The 14052-nt window shown below is 38.1% G+C and overlaps 1 pseudogene; it reads left to right on the top strand.

Annotated features, from left to right (window-relative positions):
- Positions 1-12789: 12789 nt before the first annotated feature.
- Positions 12790-13517, top strand: LOC121031361 (Y-box-binding protein 1-like; annotated as a pseudogene).
- The last annotated feature ends 535 nt before the right edge of the window (positions 13518-14052 follow it).

The following is a 14052-nucleotide window of genomic DNA, read 5'->3' as shown; positions in this document are numbered from 1 at the left end:
CATTCCGGGCACTTTATGTACACCATTCTATTTAATCACAACTGCACCATGGCATAGGCATTATTGTTTCTGGCTTGCAGATGAGATAAATGAACCTTACAGGAATAAACAAGTTGCCCAAAATGCTTAGCCAGTAGTTAGCTGGCTTTTTCCATTTCAGTCTAATCCACAGATAATGCCAAATTAATCTTCCAAAATACGACTCCCAACTAAAATCGTTCACCATTTCCCCCTTCATATCAAATTAAATGTACATGCAAAGCCTGCAACAGTCTGCTACCTATTTATTTTTCCAGTCTGGGATCCTCCTTTTTCCCCCTATGTATTCATCTCTCCAGGCAAGCAGGTTATTACGCTTCGGCCATGCTACCTCCTCCTTTAAGAAAACTTTGCTGATACATACAACTAAATCCTATCTCTTCTCTTTCATACCTATTTGATGGTACTGAACTGTAAAAGAAAAGAAAATAATACATTTGTTTCTGTTCCCCCATTAAATTGAAATTTTCTTAAAAAAGCAATAACTACATAAGAATTATCCTTTGCGGCACTTGGTACAGCTTCTTGCACACAGCAGGTGTTCGAAAAAAAACACTTTTATTTGAACTGAACCTACCTTCTTAGATAACCTGGAAAAAAGTATAATTCTTCCTTCACCATAAAGCTAAAAAATGACTTAAGAAACTTAATTTTTTTAATTCTGTAATATGATTTGTCCTCTAGGAGATATTGTTGTATAAATACTAAAGCTATTTTGCCCCTAATTTTCTATATTGATTGGCCAGCCAAAAACTGTAACAGAGTTTAGGAAATAATTACCACAACCATAAAAAATATTTATATTCTTGACCCAACTACTTCACTTGTAGGAGTCTCCTAAGCATCCAAACTGTCAAAAAAGCTAAATTCAAGAAAATATTAATTACAGCATTATTTAAAATAACAGTCACTGGATTTTTTTTTTTTTGAAGCTTAAATGAATAGAGTGGAAGTTGAATAGAATTACACGCAGCCATTAAGAATGGTAGTAACAACAGATTGCCAATATGAAAAATTTTGAAATATTATGAAGAATAAGACATGAGATAAAATTTGTTTATGCATTCTCAACAGTTTAAAGTATATACAGCCTGGGTGGCTCAGTCGGTTAAGCATCCGCCTCTTGATTTTGGTTCAGGTCATGATCTAACAGTCATGAGATCAAACCCCAAGCTGCCTGGCAGGGAGCCTATTTAAGATTCTCTCTCCCTCTCTCCCTTCCTCTCCCTTGCTTCAGTGTGTGTGTGTGTGTGTGTGTGTGTGTGTGTGTGTGTGTGTTCTCTCATATGAGTGTCAGGCCACAGGGCACCTGGGTAGCTCAGTCGGTTAAGCATCCATCTCTTGATCTCAGTTCAGGTCTTAATCTCAGGATCATGAGTTCAAGCCCTGTGTTGGGCTCCACACTGGATGTGAAGCCTACTTAAAAATATTTTTTTTGCTAAAATATACTAGTGCCATATAAATTATCAAAATTCAAAGAGTAGATTAGAAGAAAATATTGTAACATATATGACCAAAAAAGGATAATATTCCTATTATTTAAAGAGCTCTTAAAATATGACAAGAAAGAACAAATGACAATTAAATATGGGCAAAAAGTATGAAAGGGCACATCACAGAAAGAGAAATGCAAATGACAAATAAGTATGAATAAGAAAATACTCAACTTCAGCAGTGAGTTAAAAAAATGTTTTCTGTCTCTCTTCAGATTGGCAAAGGAATAAGAAGGTGAGTATGCTATAGACTGCTATTAGAAGTAGATATTATCAAGACCTTTTTGGAAAATGACCTGCCAGTACCTATCAAAATTCTAAATGCCATACCTCTAACCAAGAAGCCCACTGCTAGGATTGTATTTCATAGAAATAAAGGAATAAGTAATTAAGGATAAATGTTAATTGAAGCATTTTTAGCAAAACAAGGAACTGGAAACAAATTGAATATTTATTAACAGAGATATAAGTAAATAAATTTTAGTACAGCCACAATTTGGAATATTATCTAGCCATTAAAAAGAAAGAATGAGTTGCATTGAGCACACTGACTTAAAGCGGTGGTTGTCGATATGGCCATACGTTAGAACCACCTGAGGCGGGTGGAGGAGGAGGGGGGTGGAGCTTGAATTTTGCTGCACAGGCCTCACCTGAGACAATTAACGCAGGCTTTTTAAGGGTTGGACCTGTCAGTACTTTTAAAGCTCTTTGGCATTTCCAACATATAACCGAGATCACAAACTATTAACTTCAAGGTATGTCAACAATATATTTTTAAGTAAAATGGGTGCATTATGAATATAATATGAACCAGGAGGGGAGGGAGGGAGGGAGGGAGGGAGAGAAGGAGGAAGGGAGAGAAAAAGGAAAGAAGGAGCAAACAAAGGAACAGAGGGAGGGAATCAAGGGATGTGTGTGTGTGCGTGCATAGGCTCAAACGTATATACACACACACACACATACACTTACATATTCATGAATTATGTGTGTGTGTATTTATTCTTAAAAGAATAGAAAATAGGTGTGGAAGAATACACAGTTATTTTAACATTAGTTACTTGTGGAAGTATCAAATTGAAAGGAATAGTAAGATTTTATTAATTTTTATATTATACTCTATAACTGTTTAGGTTTGTGTAATAAGCACGGATTACTTTGTTGAAAAGCAAAGTGATAAAAGCATGTGTCTGGGAAAAAAGGAAAAGAAATGAAAATGCTCACTTCATGGGATCATGAGCACATTTTTCCTTCTCCACGTCTAAGAGTTTATAATCTGGTTATGTGTCTTCTAAGACAGTATTCTTAAAATGGGGAGGATCTTTCCCATAAACTCCTGGTCAGCAATGCCCTAGCAGCAGAGAACCAAGAGCTATTCTGCTTTCCGCTAGGAAAAAGAGGAAAGAGGCTTGTCACAACAGCACATTCAACGAATTCAAATAACTGTGACCTTTGGCCTTCACCTCCCTAAACCTCAGTTTTCTGAGCTATAAAATAGGAACTAGGTGCATCTCTTATACATGATTAGATGTAGCAAATATACAGGTCTCCTGTTGAAAAGACTAAAAGAGAAGCAAGGAGATGGGAAGAATCTTTAGCTTCATTAGGGGCTCTGTAGCACAGAAAATGGTCGTTAAAAATTGAAGCTCATAGGTACATTTTACTTTAGAAGAATCTAATGAGAGGCACTGAATCTTGGGATTGGCTGAAATTCGCAAAGCCAGGATAATTCCCTTGATGGCCTTAGTCTGTTTCCAGGGGCAACAGATGGTAGCTGCTACATTTTCAGACCAGAGGAATCTACACTGTGCTGGGAAAAAGAGTTTTTGCTCTGTTTTTTTTTTTTAAAGGTGGGATAATGGGGTCCCTGGATGGCTCAGTTGGTAGAGCTTGTGACTCCTGATCTCAGGGTTGTGAATTCAAGCCCCATGTTAGGTGTGGAGATTACTTAAAAATAAAATCTGGGGCACCTAGGTGGCTCAGTCAGTTGAGCGTCCGACTTCGGCTTGAGTCATGATCTCACAGCCTGTGGGTTCAAGTCCCACATCAGGCTCTGTGCTGACAGCTTAGAGCCTGGAGCCTGTTTCAGATTCTGTGTCTTCCTCTCTCTCTGACCCTCCCCTGTTCATGCTCTGTCCCTTTCTGTCTCAAAAATAAATAAAACGTAAAAAAAAATTTTTAATAAATAAAATAAAATCTTTTTTAAAAGTTAAGTAAATAAAAAGAGGTGGGTTGAGGTTTTAACTCTGGGATTAAGTCTCTTTAGAAAAATTACTTAGCCTCCCTGAGCTTCAATTTTCTCATTTGTGCAAACTCAAATTATGAACCTATTTCACAGAACTGTTACAAAAGTGTTACTACATATTGCCTGGCACTTAAAATGTATATATAAAAAGTCCATTCTTTTCACTGATACCTACCAATATCTGTGAGAAAATATCCCAAAAAGACCAGAGAAAATGTAGGTCATGTGTTTACACAACCTAAAACAAAGACCACAAAAAAGTTGATGAAAGAAAGTGAGGAGTCACTGATCAATCAAACACTATTTAGTGAATGCCCCAGCAGGATCTGTACCCAAAGAACATTCTTCCCTCATGGCTTTTTCTGTCTCATTTTAAGTTTGTTTATCTATTTATTTTTTAGTAATCTTTACATCCAATGTGGGGCTTGAACTCACCACCTCCAGATCAAGAGTCACATGTTCCACTGACTGAGCCAGCCAGGCACCCTTATTATTCATTAATAAGGTCTTATCTCAAATATCACTCCCATGTGGAGGCTCTCCTGATGCTTATACCTAAAAGAACACTCTCTAATTACACAGTCTCCTAGTGCATCTCCTTTGTAGCACTTATAAATACCTGAAATCACCTGAATTATTTACATCTCTGTTTATCGTCTGCCTTTCCAAATATAAACCCCTTGAGGGCAAGGACTAGATCTGCCTTGTTTACTGCTACATACCCAAAACTTGTGCTCAACAATGAATGAGATACCAAAACCCAACCCACACGATGTTGAGCCATGGGACTAAGACTTCCACGCTCCAAAACGACAGAGCCCCTCAAGAAATGCTAGGCAGTTTCTGACCTAAAGGGTCCATAAAAACAAAAACATATGTGATTAAAACTAATAAGTATATTAAAAATAATAGTCATAAGTAATAATAATTAACTTTGAAAAGAAAAAGTATACAGTGCCTACTGGAAGTAGGAGATTTAGCACTCTCCTGATTTTTAAAGATTCCATTCTTTTCTCCTTCTGAAAAGAAGCAGAGGACCTCTTTCAACCTTCTCAATATGTCTTTCTCTACTCCTCTCAAGCCTTTCCCACTCCTTGCCCACCATCATGCTGGTCTATTGTGTCATATCTCTTTTCTTCTCTTTTTCCCATTCCCAAAAGGAAGAGGGAAAAAGTCTGGAGGGCTTAGGAAGCATAAGAAACAATGTGGACAAGTGAGGCACATTGTAATGGCCCAATAAACCTGAAGAAAAGAAATGTACACACAGAGATGTTATGAGTGATACCTGTGCAGTGCTCATTTGCTATAAGCCCACCAAATTTCACTCATTCCCTGAATAATCCAGTAAACTCACAGATGGACTGATCCATGAATAATTTGGCAGATGGGGACTTTCAAGTGTAGAAAAAAGGACTCACGGCTTGCAAACTAAAGATGTCAAGTAGAAAATACTGAATTCAAATTATTGAGGTCAAATGAAAATTAGTTTTTAAATGTGTCTTTTATCGACTTAGTAGTGGGATTTTTTAAAAAGAAAATTTCTTGAAAAAAAAGAGCTTTTTTATCTGTTGAATGTATCAAGATTTAAGGCTTGAGGTAAACTTTTATTTCTAATTCAAAGCTTTCATCATTTACTTTTTTTTTAAGTGGGCTCCATGCCCGATGTGGGGCTTGAACTCATGACCCTGACATCAAGAGCCACATGCTCCACTAACTGACCCATCCAGGTGTCCCCAGGGCTTTCATCGTTTAGTCTACTAATAGATCAAAAGACTAGTTTCTTAATAAATGGAGTGTTGAGAAATTAATCACAGAGATAAGGTGGGAGTAAAGTGCCCACATTCTATGAACACCAAAGAAAATTAGAGAAGAATGTCTACTTCCTCTGACATGATAACAGGTCCTTTTAGGGGTACATGCAACCTTTAACAAGAAGTACAGTGGTGGGAATAATTGTTTTCAGGCATCCCTTCTATACAAGCCCTGGGCCAAAACCTCCACACAACAAGGAAGTTATGATGGTTGTACTTCTTTCTTAGGCCAACACTGATTTGTCATGGAGTCTTTCCTAGAATTACAGAGATTTGATGGGATATTAGAAAGAGAAGTGTGGAAACCCACAAAGAAACCTAAATGATACCTCTCTGACCTTATCTACTACCACTCTCCCCTTCATTCACTCAGCTCCAATTACATGGACTCCTTGCTATTCCTCAAACGCTTGGAGCACATTCCCACCTGATAGCCTTTGCACTGGTTGCTTCCTCAGCTGGGAACCTCTTCCCCTAGATCCCATAGTCAATTCTCCCATTCCCTTAGTGCCTTTCCTCAAATATCACCTTCTCACTAAGGCTTATGCTGATGACCCTACAGAAAACTGGAACTCACCCAGAATCCCCAGCATGCCTGATCCCATTTACCCTGATCTACTTTTTTATTTTTTGAAAGCATTGATCAACTTCTAACATACTATATGAATGATCTACTTAATTAGTCTCTTGTTCCTTATTGTCCATCTCCTGCTCCTAGAATGTCAACTCCATGAGGGCAGGAACTTTTGTATGTTTTGTTCAATGAAGTATCCTAAGTATCTGGAAAATTATATAGGACATCGTATTAGTTCAATAAATACTTTTGAGTGATTATAACCTCTCCAATATTTTAACTTAGTCCTTTAGGAATTGATCATTAGAAATGAACTTACTGGGGTACACGGGTAACTTAGTTGGTTAAGCAGCCAACTCTTGATTTTAGCTCAGGTCATGATCTCACAGTTCATGAGTTCAAGCCCCATGTTGGGCTCTGTGTTCGCTGTGTGGAGCCTACTCCAAATCTCCCTCATTCTGGCCCTCCCCCCACTCTGTCTTTCAAAAATAAATAAATATTAACAAAAACGTTTTTAAAAAAAGAAACGAATTTGCTAGCTTAAAGATTATGACTCAAAATAGTGTTGCCAAACTGCTTTCCGTAATGTTTGCAGGGTTAAGTAATTCACTCATGGTCACTCGGTTAGCAGTTGGTTGAAATGGGATTTGAACCTTTCAAGGCCTACACTCTCAACCACTGTGTCGTGCTACGTAGAAGAGATTGAACCAATAAACATCAAGGGGTCTTTAAAGAACAAGAAGTTACAACTATGCACCCCTTGAAGGGAGGGAAATATCTCATTCATTTTTGTATCCACATAGCAAAGTACCTGGCACAAAAGAGGAACTCACTAAATACTTGTTGAATCAATTGACGAAAAAATACTTTTAAAAAGCAACATTGCACATAATAAACATGAAAAGTCTCAAAATTTAGGGGGAAGTTGATCTGTGCATTAAAATCATTGCCCAGGTTTTTAAAGAAGTCAGTAGAAACCTTATCAACAAAGGGACAATTGAACTAAAAGGATCAGAATCCCCACTGGACATCAATAGTGTGTACATTAATGTGTATTGTGTACACTGGGATTCTTCATGAAAGACTAAAGGACATTGAAAATCTGTGCCTTTCTGCCCTTTGCTCTTTCCTCGTACCTTTCACTCAAGGGCTGGGCAATGCCCACAGCAGCTTCACAAAGTAGATAGTAACAACTTGCCCCTTTTTGAAATCACTGCTCTGAAGAGCATAGTGATTTGCTGGGGATCCAACGTGATGAGCAGCAGAGTTGAATCCTTTGCCTCCTAACTCCTTAATTTCGGCCTCGTCATCTCTGCCATTTCCTCACAGACACCCCAAGTCTTTTCTCTCTGTTTCCATCTGACTGCTATTTCAGGACTGCAGGCTCAGACCTTGGCAAAGACATGCTTAGAGAAGGCTCCTTTCGCTGAGAGGAACCTGAGTTTTCATCTTACTAGACCATCACCATTTCAGCCTCAAATGGATTTGATCTTGAGCTACCAAAATCTTTTTTTTTTAAATGTTAATTTATTTTTGATAGAAAGAGCATGAGCAGGGAGGGGCAGAGAGAAAGAGGGAGACACAGAATCCGAAGCAGGCTCTAGGCTCTGCACTGTCAGCACAGAGCCCAATGCAGGGCTCAAACTCATGAACCGTGAGATCATGACCTGAACCGAAGTTGGACACTTAACTGACTGAGCCACCCAGGTGCCCCCGAGCTGCCAAAATCTTGCTTAGAGGGATCTTGTAGGAGGGAACTCCTTGGCTGTGTCAACTGAATGCCAGGGGCTTAAACCCTAAAGAAGAGACAAGGTAGAAGCTCTTGGAACACACTGAAGTATGACAGCTTTATTTCTCTAATAAAATGGAATATGGTTAAGTTTCAGAGATACTTTATGGCTCGCCCTACCTTCGCATGGCAGATCAGAATTCTGTCCCAAGTCTCCTGCCCTTAGATTTTTCCACTACTCGGCAGTTGCCTCTAGAGAGCTGAGGTAGATTAACTCCTAAATCTCTTTCAGTACATTGTACTTAGTTTTTATTTTTAAGATTTTGTTCTTTGGAGTTTATCATAGTATTTTTTTTTTTAAGATTTGATTCTTCATAGTATATTATGATCTTATCTACTTGGTTGCCAACCAAAACAGGAAAGAAACCTCTGAGAAAAAAAGTTGCTCTGAGGTTTTTAAAGGTGGAGAACCAAATGGTGTCTTCTTCCCTGCATACAGAGAAAGCACTCAACAGCGCTTCCCCCATAGGTTACAGGTTTACACAATCTGTACACAGAGTTACGTCCCAGTGAGTGGCACTGGATTGGGAAGCCGAAGGGGAGCAGAGCTCTCATGCTTCAGCTGTACTCTTCCATTTCTTCTCCAGAACAGCCCAAATCTAATATGTATGCTGATTTTCAGAGCACCAGAAAGATAGGCTTTCTCTGGTGGTAATGAGGACTCTGTTGCTTACACAAACAAGCAAAGACTGAATGACCATCTGCCAGTAGAAGAGACTCATTCTTTCTTTGAAAGATTGTATCATATTCAACATTCATTCCACAAACATTTGTGAATGCCTAGCAGGCACTGTGCTAGGCAGAGGGAAGTAATGGTCTAAATCCCTCTCAATCCCAATGGCTTTTTGATGACTAGAAAGAAGGAACAGGTGCTGTGGCAAAATCTAAAAGGTGACAAGTCATAATCCTGGACATTTTGAAGAACCTTGGAGGGTGTATGTATTTGTGGTGTTGAGGGTGCCTTTGTAGAAAGCAACACAATGAAAAAATATACTGAGTCCTGAGACTGAAGAGAGATTAAAATAATTGTCATAAATTAAGAGTCCTTCTACTAGATGTATAAATACCACACCAAGTAAAGAGGTGGTAAAACTCACCAATTCTCTCCAATTACACAGGGGTGATTTGGCTGGCTCTTATAATGTTCTTTCTTCCATTTCTTCCATAATCCCTTCTGAAATGAAACAGAAAGAAAACAAACTGATTTGGTCATTAGCAGCTGGTTATCTGTTTAAATAGTCTCACCCTTTTAATGTTGGTCTCTGGATTTTTTTTAATCTCTTTCCTTCTCTGTAAATTTTGCATTTGTCCTTTTCAATACTTCTTCCTTCTTCTAACCAAGTATGGTAGAACTAAGCCTACTTGACCTTGCCACTTTAATCAGTAACTACCATGGGCACCATTAGAACTATATTTGAACAGGTTCCAAAATCTGCCACTCAAAACCATTCCTTCATTCAACAAACAGTTTTATGGAAGGAAAGTACTTATTTTTTGTTAATATAAATAAATTGTATACTTTATGAGATATAAGCTAATATGAATTTAAAGCTTAAAATTTTTTATCAAGAAAATATAAGTGTTTTGATCATGGTACTCATGTCACAATGTACACATACATCAGATCATCACATTGTCACTTCAAGTGTATGTAATCTTTACTTGTCTGTCAATTACACCTCAATAAACCTGGGGGGCAGGGGAAAGAAAATAGAAAAGTTTCTGTGGAGTTGTGTCAAGTCAAAACCAGTTAGTCTTAGGTTCTATTGTTGTCCTGCTGAACTAACAAGCATTATTGAGTAAAGACCTATTTTGTGAAATAATAGATCTAAAAATTTGAATTCTGGGGTGCCTGGCTGGCTCAGTCAGTAGAGTATGTGACTCTTGATGTCACGATCATGAATTCAAGCCCCGTGTTCCTCATGAAGCCTAAGAAAAAGAAAGAAAGAGAGAAAGAAAGAAAGAAAGAAAGAAAGAAAGAAAGAAAGAAAGAAAACTAATAATAATTTTAAAAATTAGAATTCTGCTCTTTTTTTTTACTCCTTTAACAAACTGATCTATCATAATCCTGGGTACACTTACACAGGTCACTTGACTTTATTTTCGTTATCTGGAACATAGGTACTAATTTGATCCCTTTAATTATTGCGATAGTTAATTTTATATGTCAACTTGGCTAAACCATGGTACCCACTGTATGATCAAATACAGGTCTAGATGTTATTGAGACGGCATATTTCAAATGTGGTTACCATTTAAATCAGTAGACTTTAAGTAGATTACCTTCCATAATTGGGTGTGCCTCATGCAATCAGTGGAAACCCTTTAAAGAAAAGACTGAAATCCCCAGAAAAAGGAATTCTGCTTCCAGACTCAAGGCTGCAAGACTGACGCCTGCCATTTTCCAGCCTGCTGATCTGCCATGCACACTTCAGATTTGCCAGGTCCCACAATCTCATGAGCCAATTCCTTAAAATAAATCTCTGTCTCTGTCTCTCATTCTCTCTCTCTCTCTCTCTCTCTCTCTCTCTCTCTCTATATATATATATATATATATATATACATACAATTTAGTTTGATGATAGATGATAGATCAATTGATCGATAGATAAATAGGCAGGTAGGTAGATAGATATCCTATTAGTTATGTTTTTCTGGACAACCCTGACTAATACAATGACCTCCCTTGTAATTGTGTTAAAGATGAGAATGTGGTTTAGGTTTAGGAAAGGTTACATATATAGGAAGACTATTATACCTTTATCACTCCCAGGAGATAAACTTCTCCTGAAGATCTTATTATATTCTCTCTCCCTCCCTCAACATCTATCTTACCTAAACAACAATAGTCATTATTACTTTACAAAGATGAGACAGATAGAGGGTAGGAAAACTCAGGGTCATCAAACCAAATCAATCAACCCACTTACTTTATGAAACTCTGACTCTCTTTAAAAGACCAAAGCAATATTCCTCAATGTATAATCAGTAACATTCATTCATAGTCTTATCTTGCTTGTTTGAAATGGATTTTCCACTGACATTAAACACTTAACACCTACTCCAAAACCTCCTCATTATTCAGTTGTCCTCTTATACCCTGTTACAGAAGCCCAGGATGGAAAATCCTAGAGCACAAAATTTTACACAGGGTGGATTTCAGGCTTGAAAGCTTTGGGATTTTTATCTGTCAGACATAGGATTTTGAGGTGCTCATTGGATGACTATAATTGAACTTGCCATCAATGAATACTCAGGGGAACTATTATAAGTTTTCCATTTCAATGAATTTCTTGTTATTAGTCTCATTCATTTAGCAGTTTAGTAAGTGGACAATAAAACCACCAGCCTCCAAATGTTGAAGAGTGCCAAACTTTTGGCAATTAGTATGACATCAGTTTGTTTAGCTATCGTACTAATGATTGCAATACACATCAGAGATTCAAAGTCCACTGACAAATGAACCTCACCCATGAATACTAAATAAATTAGTATCAATCCATGGGCTCCCAAAATACCCAATATGCAGCCTGGAACTCACTTAGTTTCCAGAAATAACTGACTCAACACCTCCTCATTTGTCTTTTCTATTGCTTGAGTAAAAAAGTCAAAGCAAAAAAAATACAATCTGCTCTGTACAGATTATCCACATAAGATAACCTCTTTATGTAAGGCAAAAATATCAAGATGTTTGGAACCAGCTAGTTTTTAAATCTCCTTAAAAGATTTTTGACTACCTAAAGGAAAAACAATAATTCATGGTGGAATTTATAATACGCAGAAATAAAATATACAAAAATAATAACAAAAAAGGCTGGGAGGAGGAAAATGGAAGCTTGGAAGATTCTTATGTTATACAGGCAGTGGTATAATATTATTTTATAATATACTGCTTTAAAGAGTATTCTCTAAATGCTAGAGAAACAGTAAAATAAAGTGGTATAGTTAATAATGTAATAGTAGAGATGAAATAAAATATTTTTAAAAACTGAGTTAATCCAGGGCACCCGGGTGGCTCAGTCAGTTAAGCATCCGACTTCGGCTCAGGGCATGATCTCGCTGTTCATGAGTTCGAGCCCCGTGTTGGGCTCTGTGCTGACGACTCAGAGCCTGGAGCCTGCTTCAGATTCTGTGTCCCCCTCTGTCTCCACCCCACTCCTGCTTGTTCTCTGTCTCTGTCTTTCAAAAATGAATAACCATTAAAAAAAAATCTCACTTAATCTAAATGATAAAAAGAAAAAGAACATAAGAAAAATTAGGTTGGAAAACAAATAGCAAAACGGTAGATTTAAACCAAACCCCATCAATAATCACATTAAATGTAAACGGTCTACCTTATATCTAGAATATGTAAACAACTCTTACAACTCAACAATAAAAAGACAAATAACCAACCTGAGAATGGGCAAAGGATTTAAACTGACATTTTCCCAAAGAAGATACACAAATGGCCAATAAGCCCATGAAAAATTTTTCAACATTATTATCCTTCGGGGAAATGCAAATCAAAGCCACAACAAGATACCACTTCACATGCACTAGGATGACTATGGTCAAGAGACAGAAAATGACAAGTGTCACAAAGGATGTGGAGAAATTAGAACCCCCAGTAATAATTGGTAGGACTATAAAATGATGTAGGCATTTTGGAAAATAATTCGGCAGCTCTTCAAAATGTTAAAGACAGACCTATCATAACCCAGCAGATCCACTCCTACACCCAAGAGAACTGAAAACATATGTCCACACAAAAATTTGTACATATTCATTGCAGCATCATTCAGGCCATCCAAAAAGTGGAAACAACTAAAATGTCTATCAATTGACAGAAGGTTAAAAAAATGCGGTATGTTCATAAAATGGAATATTATTCAGTAAAAAGAAAGGAATGAGGTACTGATAGGTGATACAACATGTATCCACCTTTTGCAGTGTAGGAGATGAAGAGACTATGAAGTTTGATGACGTTGAGGAGAAAAGAATACCGAGGCAACAAATGTCATGGGCGCTGGCAGAGTTCCATCATCGCAAAGTCAGTAAACACACAGCAGGCTCTAACCATTTACAGATGCTTCGCCATTACCAGAATCACCAGAACAGTGAGAGTAGGAAAAAGAACAAGGGATGGGTGAGTGCTCCCGAAGTCCAGGCCCAGAAGCACCACCCCTACCTCGGGCCATGGGTGTCACCTTACTATATGTGTAGATTCCATGGGCCTTGACCGGACGATTCCAACGCTCTGGTGCAGAAAGTGATGGAGGATACTGACAACCGGGGCACAGGACAGCAACGTGGACCAGTAAGACAGAATGTGAATCAGACCTATAGACCATAATTCTTCAGGGCCCCTCTTCACCAAACACAGCCTAGTGAGGACAGCAACAAAAGGGAGATGAGAGCCACGGTCAGCAGCCATATCGGGGTCGGTACCAACTTCAGTTACCTCCTCAGATGCCCAGAAAACCCTAAACCACAACATGGCAAAGAGACAAAAGCAGTTGATCCACCAGCTGGAAATTCATCTGTTCCTGAGGCTGAGCAAGGTAGCACTGAGCAAAAGCCAGCTTAGGACCTCTGCCAAAATCTAGTTTACTCATCCAACCAAAAGAAATGAATATAAAATTCCAGTAAGAAGAAATTTATAAAATATTGGAGCTGATGCTGTAAGTGCTTGCTTTTTTGTCCATGGACCAGATAACTAGAACTATCTGCATTATCTGTGCAGCTTGGGGTTTTTAATATTTTTACCTAAAGCCCTTTACCCTATCTTTTGGGTAATGACAAACAAGTTTTTTTGTATTTTTTTTTTTAATGCCTGGTTTTTCTCAATACATCTTCAAAGGTTTTTAAATTGTGGGGTGCCTGGGTGGCTCAGTCAGTTAAGCATCTGACTTCGGCTTGGGTCATGATCTCACCACTTGTGGGTTCGAGCCCCGTGTTAGGCTCTGTGCTGACAGCTCAGAGCCTGGAGCCTGCTTCGGATTCTGTGTCTCCCTCTCTCTCTCTCTGCCCCTCCCCTGCTCGCACTCTGTCTCTCTCTCTCTCTCTCTCTCTCAAAACATAAACATTAAAAAAAAATTTAAAGATTTTTAAATTGTTTCTTA

Source organism: Herpailurus yagouaroundi, unplaced genomic scaffold (assembly GCF_014898765.1).
Source record: "Herpailurus yagouaroundi ecotype Mexico unplaced genomic scaffold, PumYag 141, whole genome shotgun sequence".
In the NCBI taxonomy this organism is placed as follows: domain Eukaryota; kingdom Metazoa; phylum Chordata; class Mammalia; order Carnivora; family Felidae; genus Herpailurus; species Herpailurus yagouaroundi.
The sequence above is the reverse complement of the archived record's forward strand: the minus strand, read 5'-3'. Positions and strand labels throughout refer to the sequence as shown.